At 43.2% G+C, this 14,861-nt stretch overlaps 2 long non-coding RNA genes across 3 annotated transcripts in view; one reads left to right on the forward strand and one right to left on the reverse strand.

The window, feature by feature from the left end:
* LOC135205620 (uncharacterized) overlaps positions 1-9,393 on the reverse strand; it is a 108,000-nt gene extending 98,607 nt beyond the window's left edge. For both annotated transcript variants that reach the window (XR_010312564.1, XR_010312563.1), the window contains exons 1-2: positions 9,275-9,393; positions 9,085-9,133 (exon numbers count right to left, since the gene is read on the reverse strand). This is a non-coding gene — a long non-coding RNA (uncharacterized LOC135205620). The remainder of the gene's footprint in view (positions 1-9,084; positions 9,134-9,274) is intronic.
* A 189-nt stretch (positions 9,394-9,582) lies between these two features.
* LOC135204200 (uncharacterized) overlaps positions 9,583-14,861 on the forward strand; it is a 654,266-nt gene continuing 648,987 nt past the window's right edge. Inside the window, exon 1 of the long non-coding RNA XR_010312127.1 lies at positions 9,583-9,866. This is a non-coding gene — a long non-coding RNA (uncharacterized LOC135204200). The remainder of the gene's footprint in view (positions 9,867-14,861) is intronic.

The following is a 14,861-nucleotide window of genomic DNA, read 5'->3' on the forward strand; positions in this document are numbered from 1 at the left end:
CCAACACTGAGGATGTCGTCTCCATGGCGAACTTCCTCTTTTCTACGAAGAAATTCAGGGCGCTTACATCCAGAACCGGTCTCCATCCTCCTGAGGCTTTTGGAACTAGAAAAAGGCGGTTGTAAAAGCCCGCTGAGCAAGGGTCGCTCACTAGCTCTATAGCCTCTTTCTCGAACATTTGTTCCACTGCTTGTGTTAAAGCAAGGCTCATGATGGGATCCCTGTACCTGGCCACCAACTCCCTCGGAGTCGTCGTCAACGGTGGTCTTTCCGTAAAGGGAATCAGGTATCCTTTCCGGATAATCGAGAGGGACCAGTTGTCCGCTCCTCTCTTTGCCCAGGCTTCCGAGAATCTTAGAAGCCTGGCACCTACTGATGTTTGGAGGACTACTTCCCTACTTCTTAGCTCTGGAAGAGCGTGAGAAGGATCTACCTCTCTTGAAAGGTCTATTACCTCTCGAGGTAGAGGCTCTAGAAGGAGGGCCCCCTTCGAAAGGGCTCCTGTCTAGCTGGAGTCTCCTTCTTCGTCTTCGTCTGGAAGGAGGTCCTAGGCTTCCGTGCCGACTGCGCGAGCATGTCCTGAGTCGCCTTCGCAGAGATAGATCCTGAGATGTCCTGGATTATCTTCTTCGGAAATAGCAGAGGCAAGAGCTGCGAATACAGAAGCGAGGCTCTTTGGGCATGCGATACGGACTTTGTCAGAAAAGAGCAGAAGACTGATCTCTTCTTAAGGATCCCTGCTCCAAACAGGGAGGCTATTTCGCTCGATCCATCTCTAACTGCTTTATCAATGCACGTTAGAACACTGTTGAGATCTTCTGGCGAAATAGCATCCGGGTTCTGAGTCTTCTTAGCCAAGACCCCCAAAGACCAGTCAAGGAAGTTGAAGACTTCCAAGACTCTGAACATTCCCTTCAACAGGTGGTCAAGCTCGTTCATAGCCCAGGTAGTCTTAGCAGACAAAAGAGCCGAGCGTCGTGCTGCATCCACCAGTGAAGAGAAGTCCGCATCCGCCGATGAAGGAAGACCCAGGCCTAGGGGTTCTCCAGACTCGTACCAAAACCCTAGTCTGCCCGTAAGCTTGGAAGGAGGGAAAGAAAACACAGTCTTCCCTTTCTCCTCCTTAGAAAGCAGCCAATCACCAAAACCTCTCAAAGCCTTCTTCATTGAGATAGTTGGCTTCATCCTCACACAAGAGGAAACTTTCGTCTTCTTCGAAGTCGAGAATAAAGAGAGAGGAGACGGAGGAGCGACGGGAGTAAGGGAGTCTCCAAACTCTTGAAGAAGGAGATCTGTAAGGATCTTATAGGACGAAACTGAAGAGTCCTTCACTAAATCCTCTTCTGAAGGTTCAACTTCATCCACTGAAGAACCCTCCGCTTCTTTACGAGGGCAGTTAGACTTCTCTAAAGAAGTGCGTCTGTCTAGTGAGTGTCTAGTAGCAGTCTGGCGCCTATCAGGGGAAGCCAAAGCTTCTGGAGAGCTCCTCTCGAATGAGTCCTTCCTACTCTGATGAGTGCGTACTCTTTGATCCTTAAGACTACTCCTAGAATCCCGGGCTTCCAAAGGGGAGCGCCTGCTAGGAGAGGAGAGCCTACTATGCTCAAGGCGCTTAACAGGATCCATGCGCCTGTCCAAAGGAGAGCGGCTGCCAGGCGAGCTGCGCCTACCATGAGGCGAACGCCTACTAGGCTCTTGGCGCCTACTTACAGTAGAGCGAAGCCCTGGAGAAGGTCGCCTACTAGGTGACCGGCGTCTACCATGCTCCACAAACTTCGATCTAGACTTGTGTGTCTCTTCAAAAGGTAGTCTCCCAGAAGAGACATATCTTTCAGGCTCTACACGCCTGTCCCGAACAGAGCGGCTAATAGGAGAGCCGCGCCTATCAGGAGAAAAGCGCCTATCTTCCGCACCGCGCTTGGGAGCGGGAGAGCGTCTACTTGGGGAGTAGCGCCTACTAGGCTCAAGGCGCCTAACAAAAGGCGAGATAATGTCTCTTGACGAATCCATTAAAGAGGAGGCTCTCTTATCCGGAGATTGAAGGATCTTCGGAAAGGAGCGAGAAGACGAGGCTGTACGCCTGTCTTTAGACGAGCGCCTACTAGGCGCTAGATCCCTTTCTACTGGAGAAATGTAGTCACCAGGAGAAAGCTTCTTGGGCGATTGACGCCTGGAAGACGACAAGCGTCTGCCGAGGGAAGAGCGCCTCCTTCCATCCGCTGATACAGGAGAGAGAGCCGACTCTGACTGAGAAGGTAACACAGGCGAAGGAATCCTAGACTTCTTGACAGGGAGAGAGACGTCTTTCCGACGCGTTCCTCCTGCCAAGGAGCCCGCCAGCACCGAAAGAATCTGCGCTTGCAGCCCGCAAGAATCCGAGCTGGAGATCTTGCAAAATCCTCCACCGAGAAGAGGCTCGAAGCCTACTATGAGGCGAGAACTCCTGCTCCCTCCTGGGTTTCTTGATCTCTACTTCCGGCTCTTCTGGAAAAACTTCCGGGCTGGAAGGAAAGGCGCCAGGAGCCTTCCAGGCTCTCTTCAGCGGTCGCGAAGAATCCGAGGGGCTCCATCCTCTTCTAGGCGAAGGTGAGGAAGAAGAAGAGAAGCATTGGCGCAATACCTCCTTCTTCGCGCGAACAAGGGCAGCCTGGGTACGAACATCAGGATCTACCGAGGGGACGCCTGATCGGTGGGAGTTCTCCCTAACCTTCCTGCGGCTGTTGACTTTCCTCCTCCACTGGGACTGGGAGTCTGGAAGAGGTCTAGGCCTGGAAGCATTAAGGAGCCGATCAGACGCACCCTCCACTGCACTGGGGTCACTGCACAATTCACCTTCACTACTCTTACCTTGCAACGAACGAATCTTCTTTTCCATGCTAAGGATCGTGGCTCTCATGGTTGCCACTTCCGTAGTCGTATCCTTAGGTTCGATGCAGGGCGCAGGAGCTGAAACTGGAGAAGGTTCTAATGCTACAACAGGATTTTCTTCTACCTCGCTAATACGAGACTTACTAGAACTTCTAGACGAAGCCTTTCTCACCCTGTCTTTCTCTAACTTCCTAACAAGTAGAAGAAAGAGCCTTCCATTCACCCTCATCCAACTTCTCACACTCATTACACGGGTTAACAAAAGAACATTCTTTCCCTCTACATTTAAAGCAAACTGTGTGAGGATCTACCGTAGCTTTCGGTAGTCTCACCTTGCATTCATCCATAGAGCACACCCTAAACATAAAAGATTTCTTAACCTCTAAATCAGACATCTTGAAATCAAAGAAAAATCCAAATCAATATCCAAAAACAATCCACAAATGCGTATGCCAAGCCAACAAGATCAGGTACTTCACCGAAAGTCAGTCCAAATAAATCCACGGCAACGAGAATCGAATAAAGCTGTCAGGAGGTAACAACCACAGGTGTAGTCGTCACCGGCGACAGAAAAATTCTGACTGGAAAGGGAGATGGGTTCTTACAGCCGCCACCCAGCGGCGGGTAAGGTAGATCACCTGACCTACCTGTCGCGTGTGCCGCGAGTTTTGAATTCTGTCGTGACGTCAGAGACGTAAAGCTAAGTATATATCTGACAGGAAAGTTCATGTACAAAACAATGCATTAGAAGCGGCAAAATAGTCGATGCATCTAAACCAAAAAGAACCTTACAACACAAAAAATTTGCTTGTATACTACCTTATAATAATAATATGAAAGATATCCCACTTCTCCTGAAGAATTTTGGTGTTAATGTAGTTTTTAAAAACAATAAAACAGGTACTTATTAAAAACTTCCCTGATGTGTATATAAAATTTCGTGTAAGTCTTGTGACAACTTTTATATTGGTCAAACGGGGAAAGCACTGGAAAAAAGAATAGAACAACATAAACAATGTGTGAGATATGCACAGGGAAATAGTGGTATTTTTGTACGTTAGTGAGAACAATCATGCTATTAACTGGGAAGGGGCAAAAAAGCTTGTGTGTTCTAATAATGCAATGGAAAGGAATATAATTGAATCTAGTTTTATAAAAGAAAGTTACAATAATAATATGAACATCAGTAAAGGAATGTATAAACTTGATCCTTTGATATCAAAAGAAATTTGTAAACTGTATAAATTTTAAGGTAGGCAGTAGAGATACATAGAACTAGGATTATTATATTTGTAAACACAGTAAGGGGGCAGTAGTGGTAATGAGATGTCCAACCCCACCTCCCTGACACCTGTCAGTTGTGGACTTGTTGTCTCCTACGGTGGGTACCCTAATCGGTAGTATCCCTTAAGAATTTATTGTAAATTTTAGCCAAATTATTTTTGAAAGCCACTCCTACCTTGACACCTGCCTGTGGGTGGATCTGCAGTCTCAAATGGTTGTGTGTATGTTCGTCAGTACTGTTTCTGTAGTATATATACTTGTGACTTCTAATACTATGTATCAGTCCTTTGTCAATGGCTTGAGAATAAAGCCGAAACCGGTCAGGACCTACACCCTGTCTATTATTTTTCACCTGTGGGTATGTGTGATAAACGAATCACGTGCTAAAGTTATTATAATCATATATATATATATTTAGTTATATATATATACATATATATATATATATATATATATACATATATATATATATATATATATATATATATATATATATATATATATATATATATATATATATATATATATATATATAGTGGCCCCCTATTCACATTCTCCGGATTAATGGACTCACACATTTTCGCGGATTTTTCTCGGGAACGTTTCCCCGCATTATTCATGGAAAATTTGCATATTCGCTGCATTTTTCTTTGAGAAATATCCACAAATCCCTGGTTTTCTATCAATTTCATCATAAAATGCACTTTTTGTGATAAAACTAAGAAAAAAAACCAAGTATAAACATTTTAAGTGGGTTTTTACTCGAGTTTTAACTAACAAAATAGGAGGTTTTCAGTGTTTTTATAAGGGTTCCAACTATTCGTGGGTTCTGGTATGCTTCCCCCGCGAACACGGGAGGGCCACTGTATGTATATGTAATATATATATATATTATATATATATTAATATTCTATATATATATAATATATATATATATATATCTTTATATATATCTATATATGATATATATATATATATATAGATTATATATTATATATATATATATATTATATATATATATATATATATAATATATATTATATACCTATATATATATATCATAGATATATAATAAAATTATCTATATCTCTATATATATTATATATATATTATAATAATATATATATATATATATATTATATATACTCGTATATATATATTCTCTAATATATATAATATATATATATATATCTATATATTTATATATATATATATATAATGTGTTTGTAACTGAGGGATTGCTGTGCATGTGTGCATGTATATGTGTGTACACATGTACATACATACATACACACACACATATATATATATATATATATATTATATCACTTTGGATAACAGACTCCTTGCGTAACTCAAGTAAGTTATTTGTGCGTTTTTTAATTTTTGCATACTAAGTACAGTAATTACAGATCATTCAGAGCTAACCCTTGTAGACAATCATCAAGACTATGACAAAGGACTGTCACCCTTCATGAGCTGTTACCAAGCAGAAAAGGAGCCAGCTCATCAACATTAAGTGCAAGAGAACCATCCCTACATTTTTAAATACTATCTCACACCTGCCACCCCTGCATAAAATACAACTAGAACCTACTTTGTAATTCAATTCTCAGATTTTCTTTTAGACCATGCATCAAACTGTAATGAATGTTAACAGTCATATTTTGCAATTCAGTTTCTCATATATCTAATTCTCTCTTGAACTTATTACAATGAGTCTTCCCACAAGTCTTACCTTCCCTTTCATGAAATGAATATATGAAAATTATTAAAGTATGTGAACTTTTCCCAACAGTATAATGAATTATTTGCAAAATAGAAAAACATTCTAAATTAATAACTACATTCATAATTTTTATTGAAAAGTGTACAAGAAGGCCTCTTCCTAAAAGCGTTTTAAAACTCACATCAGTTTAATAAGTAATACCCATGATTAGGAAGGGCACACAACCCTGGCTTAAGTTGGTCAAGAAGCATCCATAGAGTACCTAATATCTGCTGGAAAGGTTACAAAAAAAAGTCGGGGGGGGGGGGGAGAAAGAGTACGGTTCTGCCATTGTATGGTCAGGAAAGACAGAAGAACCCAAGTTCATGTTGAACTGTTTGATTGCGTTACAAAATTTAGGTACTCAGACAAGCACTGAGGCATTTTCAGCCATCCAACACCTTTAAAAGAAGGAAATGCACAGGTTGGACCACAGATAAGAGAGGAGAATGAGTGGACAGTCATGTGATTGTTGCATGCAAGTATGGTGCCCCTACTATGTATTCATTCCCAGATACAGCAGTGGCAGTGACTGCACACACACCAGCAGCAACAGAGCCCCATCTGGCACTCAATGCTAGGCCATCAACTGCATTACATACAGAAACAGGACCACAAAAGAACAGGGTGATCATATTCAACAAATAAATTACATACTATTTTCATTCTTGTAAATCTTTATAACTGTGTTGAAACAGAAACAACCTCAAGTAAACAAGAGTTAGATTAGTGTTAACTTGCAGCAAACTCACTCCTGCTTTTTGAGTTAATAAAATAATGAATGTTGTAAATTGTAACAAGCTTTTTATTAAAGCCTATTTGACATTAATAGCCTAATACATTAGCATGTATGCTACCATCAGTCCATATAACCATGGTCAAGTCTGACAACTTTCCCTAATACTAGTACCTATTACAACGTAGCTATGTAGTATTATGAGGCATAGTCCTAGGCCTACTGCAGTTTTGTGTTAAGTGTTGTAATATTATTTTTCATGTTATCAAGCCTCATAGGTTCTTAATAATGTCTTCAGGTTAGTGTAGGAAGCCTGTTGTGAATATGTGAGATTCAGGACTGTTTTTTATCAAGTTTGAGTAAGATTTCCTGACAAGAACTAAGAGTGAGACCGTTACCCTACTTAGGTTAGAAACTGCAGAAGGAATAATGAACAAAATGATGGCTATCAATAATATTATTATGCATATGGATAAAGCTTATATAGGATGATAGCGTTGGAGATGACAATTATTCTAGTAATATGTAATATTGTCAAATTTTACTTCATTTCAGTTTGACCAATGAATAAAGAATGATAATTAGTTCTGCCTCCAGAGCAGAACTGTAAATTTATGGTGGAAAAAAAAGCACATAATGTGTTGGCAAATTAGTCAACTTTTTTGTTCAAGAGTAAAAAAAACTACGGCTGACTGGATAAATATTTTTATTTCTACATATAGTATACACTGCCCTTGGTAGTAAATGCTGCAAAGATCATCTACCAGTCTTTAATTAAAAAGACAGCTGAGCAAATTGGCTGTCACTGCAGCATGATCATTATGTAATGTTGCTATATTTGCAAAACTTATGGCTTACCTAACTGTAGAAAAAATATACCACCAAAATTAAATATTTTCATTTCTGCATACTACATATTGTATATAGTAACTGGTGCATAAATCATTAGTCTTGAAGGAGGGCAACAATCATGTTTTAAAGAGTATAGAGTTTCACATTAGATTGCTTGAGTTGCACCATTGTTTACATAATAATCATCATACAGCAATGTTGCCAGACAGTGCATGTCACAAACTGGTTGGCTACATAGGTTGTCCAATCTTTTCCTCTAGTACATCTATGGGTTGGACACCAAGGTAAAGAGACCCAGAGAATAGAAATGAAGTACGAAGATCTAAAGGTGAAACTGGAAAAAACCCACAGTTGCACTAGTAGTCCCTGTAAGCTAGTGCACAACGACCACATGAGGAACACTGGGAGTGCTATGCCCCTACAGGGATTGTTATGTTTGGGTGAATCTGTAAAAACTATTTCACTACTTTTCATTGTCCATGCGGGGTGGTGGGGTGGATTGTCTAAAAAAAGTTCAAGATTTTGAGCTGGAACGGCATTTTGGTGTTATAAGTAGTTGGAACGACACAATCATACCTATGAAAATTACTGGCCTAGGTAATGTGGTTTGGTAATATTTACCTTTGCATGAGCTTTATTAACACTGTAGTAAGTGATTTGGGTAAAACTTCTGAAGCATGCCACCCTGGATATTAAAAAAATAATCACCTACATGGAAAGAGCATGTGAAAAGCTATATAAAAAGTATATAGTCATTATATGAGGTTGAACAAGGTGGAATTAAATGAGCTTGATTAGTTTTAACCTTAAATTTTTCTTAAGTTGGGAGAGATGTTTCCTCTACAGTAATGTTTAATTTTAATGAGCCGTGTAACTACTACAAACCACAGAGAAACAAGTATAACGTCTTACATGTTTGGCCAATCAGTTTCATTTTTTGACACCTCAGAAATTTTGGCCAATGGGGCGGGTGTTCGAAAATTTTCTTGGCGAAAGAATACATTATCCTACCGTTATTTCAGTTCCTTCTTAGACGTGGAGCAATTAGCCAGCACTTCTACTGAACAGCATTACAGGATAATATTTCAGTTCCTGTTGATGAAATTCCAGCATCTTATGGTGACTGTAAGTTATGGTGATTTTTGTATAGTGTATTCTGGAAATACACAAAAACTAGTGGATTTGTGCCAGAGGGCACGGGGCCACCGCTAGGCCTAGGTAGGGGTATGGCGTCCTAGGTTAGGTTAGGCCGTTGTGTTAAGTTAGGTAGTGCCTGCAAATCATTTTCTCCTGGCCCCCCCCCCAACCCCTACAACCCAACAACCTCGGTTCCCCCTGAATCCCTAAATTGTATAGTAGATTTAGGGTTATATTGTATGTGTAAGAGTAAGTGATATTGGTTTCTTGTTTTTAAAAGTTTCCTCATGCTTCTACACATTCTGCAACACCAATCTAGTGGTTTTTTGCAGTTTTTCGTCGTTAAACCTAAAAAAAAAAAAACTGGTGCAGCCATCTCATGAACATTTACCTGATCTGCACAATGACTACATGACCATAGCCCATTCAGAATACTTACCACGATTCTTGACGCATGATATGAGGCGACTTGAGTCTAATTTCACAACCTGAAAAAGTGATCTAAATTAGGTACTAGGCACTCCACCACGATGGTAGTATTCAAGTAATAGATTACGATTGTCCTAAGTATGAGATTTCGTTACAGAGATTTCTTAATTTATACTGTATCGTGTACCGTCATTACTTACAGATATGCAAAGATACACAATTAGAATTTAGTACTATATAAAACCACATGGACATGTCACACGAGTCGACCTATAGCTTACAAAATTTTGCAACAAATTTAAAGGTAATACATCTTGACTATTATCCTTCAGGTTAGGGTTCAAATAGCATACTTGCTCGTAATAATGTATTGACACAAATGTATTGCTTTATATGATTTAATTACAATATTATACTTAAAGTACTGAATTTTATACAATAGGCAAAGTAATTTTTTTCTTATAATTTGAAAAGTATAATACCCACTCAAGCAGAGGATTTGCGGTTCTCCGTGGGTTTTGTAGCCTGGCTGTCTTACCCAGTCACCCTGTGGCAAGTTTCATTTTATGCCCTTACTTTAGTGCTTTATATATATTTGCGATCCGGCGTGTTACGAAGGAAATATTCTATTGTGTGTGCACCGGCATTTTTTCTGTGCTTTATTATTTTATGCTACAAGTGTCGTCGGCGTGGTAACATAAGGACAAAGAGCAAACCTAATGGCAGGTTTGACTTGGTATCCATACCTAGCAGTTAGCCTAAGACCTAGTCATCTGTCATCTTCCTGAAAAGGTAAGTAGAGAGAGTTTGAGTGAATTCTTCACGATATGTTAGCTCAAGGTGGCCTGCAACATTAGAGCATAGCATCTTAGGTCATAGGCTTGTAGGCATAGACTGAGTCAGGTTAGTGCTCTTTAAGTAGGTCAGTTATCTAGGCTAGGCCTACCTAAAGTATCGACCGTAGTGTGAGCTTTAAATCATTATAACATTATTATGGACCTATAAATATTGTTTTCGTTTTAATGGTTCAAAGAACTTAGTATTAGGAAGACAGGAAAGCTGTTAGCCCTAACACCAGAGATGAAATGTAATTGATCTCTCGTCCTGAAGAAGATCAGAATTTGGGAAAATGGCTCAGTCATACCCAAGCGTAAGAAAAACTCTGGTGTCCAAAAACCTTAGGCCCATTAAAGAAATAGCCATCCTACGTTAGCCTAAGGTAAGTTAAATTGTTAATTTACAATTGAACTGTTGTAGCTACCTATATTTCTGATAGTTTAATATGAATCTCATTCATCGGAAACCAATTTCCACCGAAAAGGCATGATTACCTAGGTAGCCCACTACAACCACCCACACAAAGACTAATGAGTTACAGCTGTTGGCTCTAAGGCCTAAATCCGTGTTTAATCAATGAATCAACCACTCAACGATTATGCTAAGGTCACACATTCACGTATCAACGCACGCACGCCCACGCATGAGCGGAAATTTGTAGTTCGCAACAGCTTATGTCAGTAAACCGTAAATGTAACATAAAACATACGTAAAATCGTAGACGTACGGTGACGGGTCGTCCGGGCGCTAAGCCCCGCCCACTAGGTCGCCGTAGCCCACTCCAGTTTTGAAATGTTCAAAACAAGTCGTGGGTGGTCACACCAAATGTCACCTGACGTAGCTCCAGGCATTGCACGTGGGAGCCACATTGACTGCTGCGGAGTTAGCGCTAGGGTCACCGGCATCGTTCGCCGTCGTTGTTTTCTTTCCGCGGCGAAGCACGCGAGCCTCCTAATTGCGCTGTAGCCTACGGCGAAACCGATTCACACATTTACAACTCTGTACGACATGGCAACGTTGTAGCGTGTTTTAAAAGGTCAGGTCGGCGCCCTCAGGTCAGCTGTTGTTTCCGTCTCCCAAAACCAGCAGTTTCCTTCAAGCACTCTCCACAGCGCCCTTCAAGATGCCGAACCTCCTAAAACGACCAAGGAAGGGACCATCAACGTCACATCTTGCAGGACCTTCTTTCGCCCTGGAAAAGACTCCTACAGCCACTCCTACAACCACTCCTGCAGACATTCAGGACAGGGGAAATGTCAACTTCCACCTACAGGAGTCGGAGTTGGATGAGATTCTGACTGATGACAGCGACACGGAAACTCTCCATGAAGCTACCCCCATTGACGAGGGACAGAACGTTCCCTTGACGGAGGATAGCCAAGACGTCGAAGATATTTATTTCTTCTGAATAGCTGTCTTACAATAATGGTGTAACAAATAATGTAAATATCTGAGAGGAATTCTTATATACATCTAAAAAATATTATCTTGAATAGGTAGAATTCCTATTTATTTCCAAGAATGTTTGATAAGTTATTAGATGTTATTCTATATCGCTTAAATATAAATCGCCCATAGTCTAACAGTTTTATAAGTCTAAGTGTATGTCTGAATGGTAAAATTGAAGCAAGAAAATTCTAGTGCTAGTCTTATATAGTACTTATCCTATGTCCATTTATTTGTGATGTTACATTAATTACATATTATATATATTACAGATGGCTACTATCAAAAAGTTACCATAAAACTAAAATAGATTAATTTGTAGGAAAACTACGAAGAGACGAGCTGTTACAATGATTGTTTACGGAACGGCAAGCTCTGTTCACACGCCCTCCCTTTTGTACCCTACGGCACCACAACGGTGGGCGTGATCTTGACGTGAAGTTGACGTACATAGAACATTACAATATTGGCGTTAGCTTCAGGTAGACGTCTGACCTTGCTTTCTTTGCGCGTACATTTGCGGCGCAATTTACGGTGCTGGCTTTACGTCCGTTAACCCGTGTCCTGTTTACCAGCTGTTCAGATACGTGAATGTGTGACCCCAGCATTAGGTATGGTCTCCCCACTACCACTCCCATATTGGAAATGGGCACAAATTGTATGCGTAACTATTAGGTAATATCTATGAATAATTTTAAAATACCAACCGAGTTGGGCTGTCTATGTTTTTAGTAATTATCCATGTCAATCTGAATAGCCTAGTACCTACCTAAGTAGTAGTAGATGTTTTTTAGGCCTACAAAGAACAGAAAATCTTCAACCCTTAATGGACGGATTCCCTCATATGAGTAGCAATAACAGGTTGTTCCGACACGTTATACAAACCATCGGTCCTTTACAATAGGAAGATTAATTTAGCGGCAGCTGGAACGGCCACTTTTGCTTTTGGCCGCGTGTGTGGAGGACGTGTTCGTCATCGCTCTCTGCCCGCTTCATCGTCGTATGCTTTGTTTATATTGTGTTTTCGTACTGGTTTGTTTGAGTTGAAAATGAAACTGTAAGTACTCTGTTTTCATTTTCATTAATTAATTACATTATGGATCTAGAATGGAGCTGTCACCATAGATGCGGCGGTTTACGCTCTTTTCCTGATATTAATACTCTTGAATTATATTCTCGGTGCCGAGGGCGGGAGCGCGCTCGCACCAAGTCGTGTTTTTCTGGGTGAAAGTGTCTAATTGAAAGTTGTAAGTACAGTACTCTTTTTCATTTATATTTTTGCCCTGTGCTTGCCGAGGGCGCGAATGCGCTCGGCACGAGCCCTTTATTTTGTGTGAAAGTGGAATCGCAAGTGCAGTATTCCTTTTCATTTTCATATATTATTTTGATTGCATCAATTTTCATTTTGGATCAAGTTTCCACTCTTACCCGGGAATTGATCCTTTCCCTTTTATTTTTGTGTGAAAGTGAAATTGCAAGTGCAGTATTCTTTTTCATTTTCATTTATATTATGATTACATCATATTATTATGGATCAAGGTTTCGCTCTTACCCGTGAATTAATCCTTTTCCTTTTGTGTTGTATGAAGTGAAATCGAGAGTGCAGTATTCTGTTTCATTTTCATATTATTGTTTCACTGCTGTGGGGGGGTGGGGGAAGCGAAGGTCTGCCTGGAAGTCGTCGGAAAGCTCTCCCGCGACTCCCTTGGTATATGATTCTTCGTCTTCTTTCCTGTCCCCCGCTCAGCTCCCTCGTCGACTCCTTCTCCTTCGGGGGGGGGGGGGGGTGTGTCCTCGCCGATCTGTTGAGCGTGGAGGAGGGCGCTCGGTGCCCCATCGTAATCTTGTATTTGGGGTCTTCCGTGCGTTCGGGGTGGGGCATGTCTCCCCCCGTGCGTGAGGGAACCCCTCTCACTAATCTGTCTGTGCTACTGCAGGTGCTATATCCGTGGGAGACAACCTTGGACAGGTGTGGGCCGCTGGGGCTGCAGGGCGTGCCTAGCATCCAGGGGCTGCTTCAACGTCTGGCGGGGTCTGGGGCGGTGACTCATGGAGCGGTTACCACTACCACCACCACCACCACGATCTCGACCCTCGCATATGCTGCTTCCCCCCTTCTGGTGTAGACTCCTCACACCCGAACTGGTTGCTGTACCGGCCGCTCCTGCTGTTCCTGCCCCTGTCCACGCTGGTCCTGCCCACGGTGTGTCTTCCCCAGTCCCAGGTCCTTCCGGACAGGTGCAGTCGGGCCGTGTTGCTTCGGCAATAGCCCCGACTCCGGCCTGGATGGAGGACCTGACGACTGTCCAGCGTGAGCTGACGAAGAAGAGGAAGAAGAGAAGGAAGGTGGTCTTTGTCGTCTTCTTCGTCGTCTGCTACCGCTCTTCCCCTTCGACTTCTAAGGCCCCCAAGCCGAAGAAGAAGGCTGCCTCCTCCCCCCCTAAGAAGTCTCCTTCGGGAATTTCTAAGGGCCCGTCCCACCGGGTCCTTCTGCTGGTCCTCTTGCTCCTTCGGGAGCAGGGCCCGCCTCCCCTTCCGCGAGGAAGAGGAAGGCGGGGACCAGAGGAGCACCGGTTTCGACCGGTTCTTCCTCGCCTGGTGTTAGCGGCGCTGCCGCTAAGCCAGGATCCGGCTCGGCCTCTCGTTCGCGAGAGATCCTGAGTGTACGCTCTCTTTCGGGAGACCGTGCAGCCAAAGTTTGGCGCCAGAGTTCGCTCGGCGCCAGGACCGCGGCACGGAGCAGAAGGCTGGTGAGAACCGCTCAGGTGACTCTCGCCAGGCCAGCGGCCGCTCTCGTAGCAACCTGCCGGTACCCAGGGTGGACGTGACGGTCTCCGACCGGCCACGAGCTCAGGCTATGAAGAGATTCCCCCGGCCGTTGGCACCAGCATTGGCTGGTGCCAGTGGCTCGACGCGTGGCACCAGCTTCGGCTGGTGCCATTGGCTCGATGATCCGCGACTGGTCCCCCCCTAAGAAGGCTCCTTCAGGAACTTCTAAGGGCCCGTCCCACCCCAGTGGGACGGGGGGTCCTTCTGCTGGTCCTCCTGATCTTTCGAGAAAAGGGCCCGTCTCTCCTTCCTCAAGGAAGAAGAAGACGGGGACCAGAGGAGTACCGGCTACCACCGATACTTCCTCGCCTGGTGTTAGCGGCACTGCCGCTACGTCGGGTACCGGCTCGGTCTCTCGTTCGCGAGAGATCCCAAGTGTACGGTCTCCCGCGGAGACCGTGCAGCCAAAGTGCTGGCGCCAGAGTTCGCTCGGCGCCAGGACTGCGGCATGGAGCAGAAGGCTGGTGACTCTCGCCAGGCTAGCGGCCGCTATCGCAGCGACCAGCTGGTAACCCAGGTAGAAGGGGCTTCCCCGATCGGTGGTGCCAGCCTCGGCTGGTGCCAGCGGTTCGACACGCCGCGAGAACACACACCGGTCTCAGCGCAGTGGTCTCTGCAGGTCTTCCGACCGTCGCTCCAGCAGGGACCAGGCGGATAGGGAGACCAGCAGCAGCT

This window comes from Macrobrachium nipponense, chromosome 24, assembly GCF_015104395.2.
Source record: "Macrobrachium nipponense isolate FS-2020 chromosome 24, ASM1510439v2, whole genome shotgun sequence".
Taxonomy (NCBI): Eukaryota; Metazoa; Arthropoda; class Malacostraca; order Decapoda; family Palaemonidae; genus Macrobrachium; species Macrobrachium nipponense.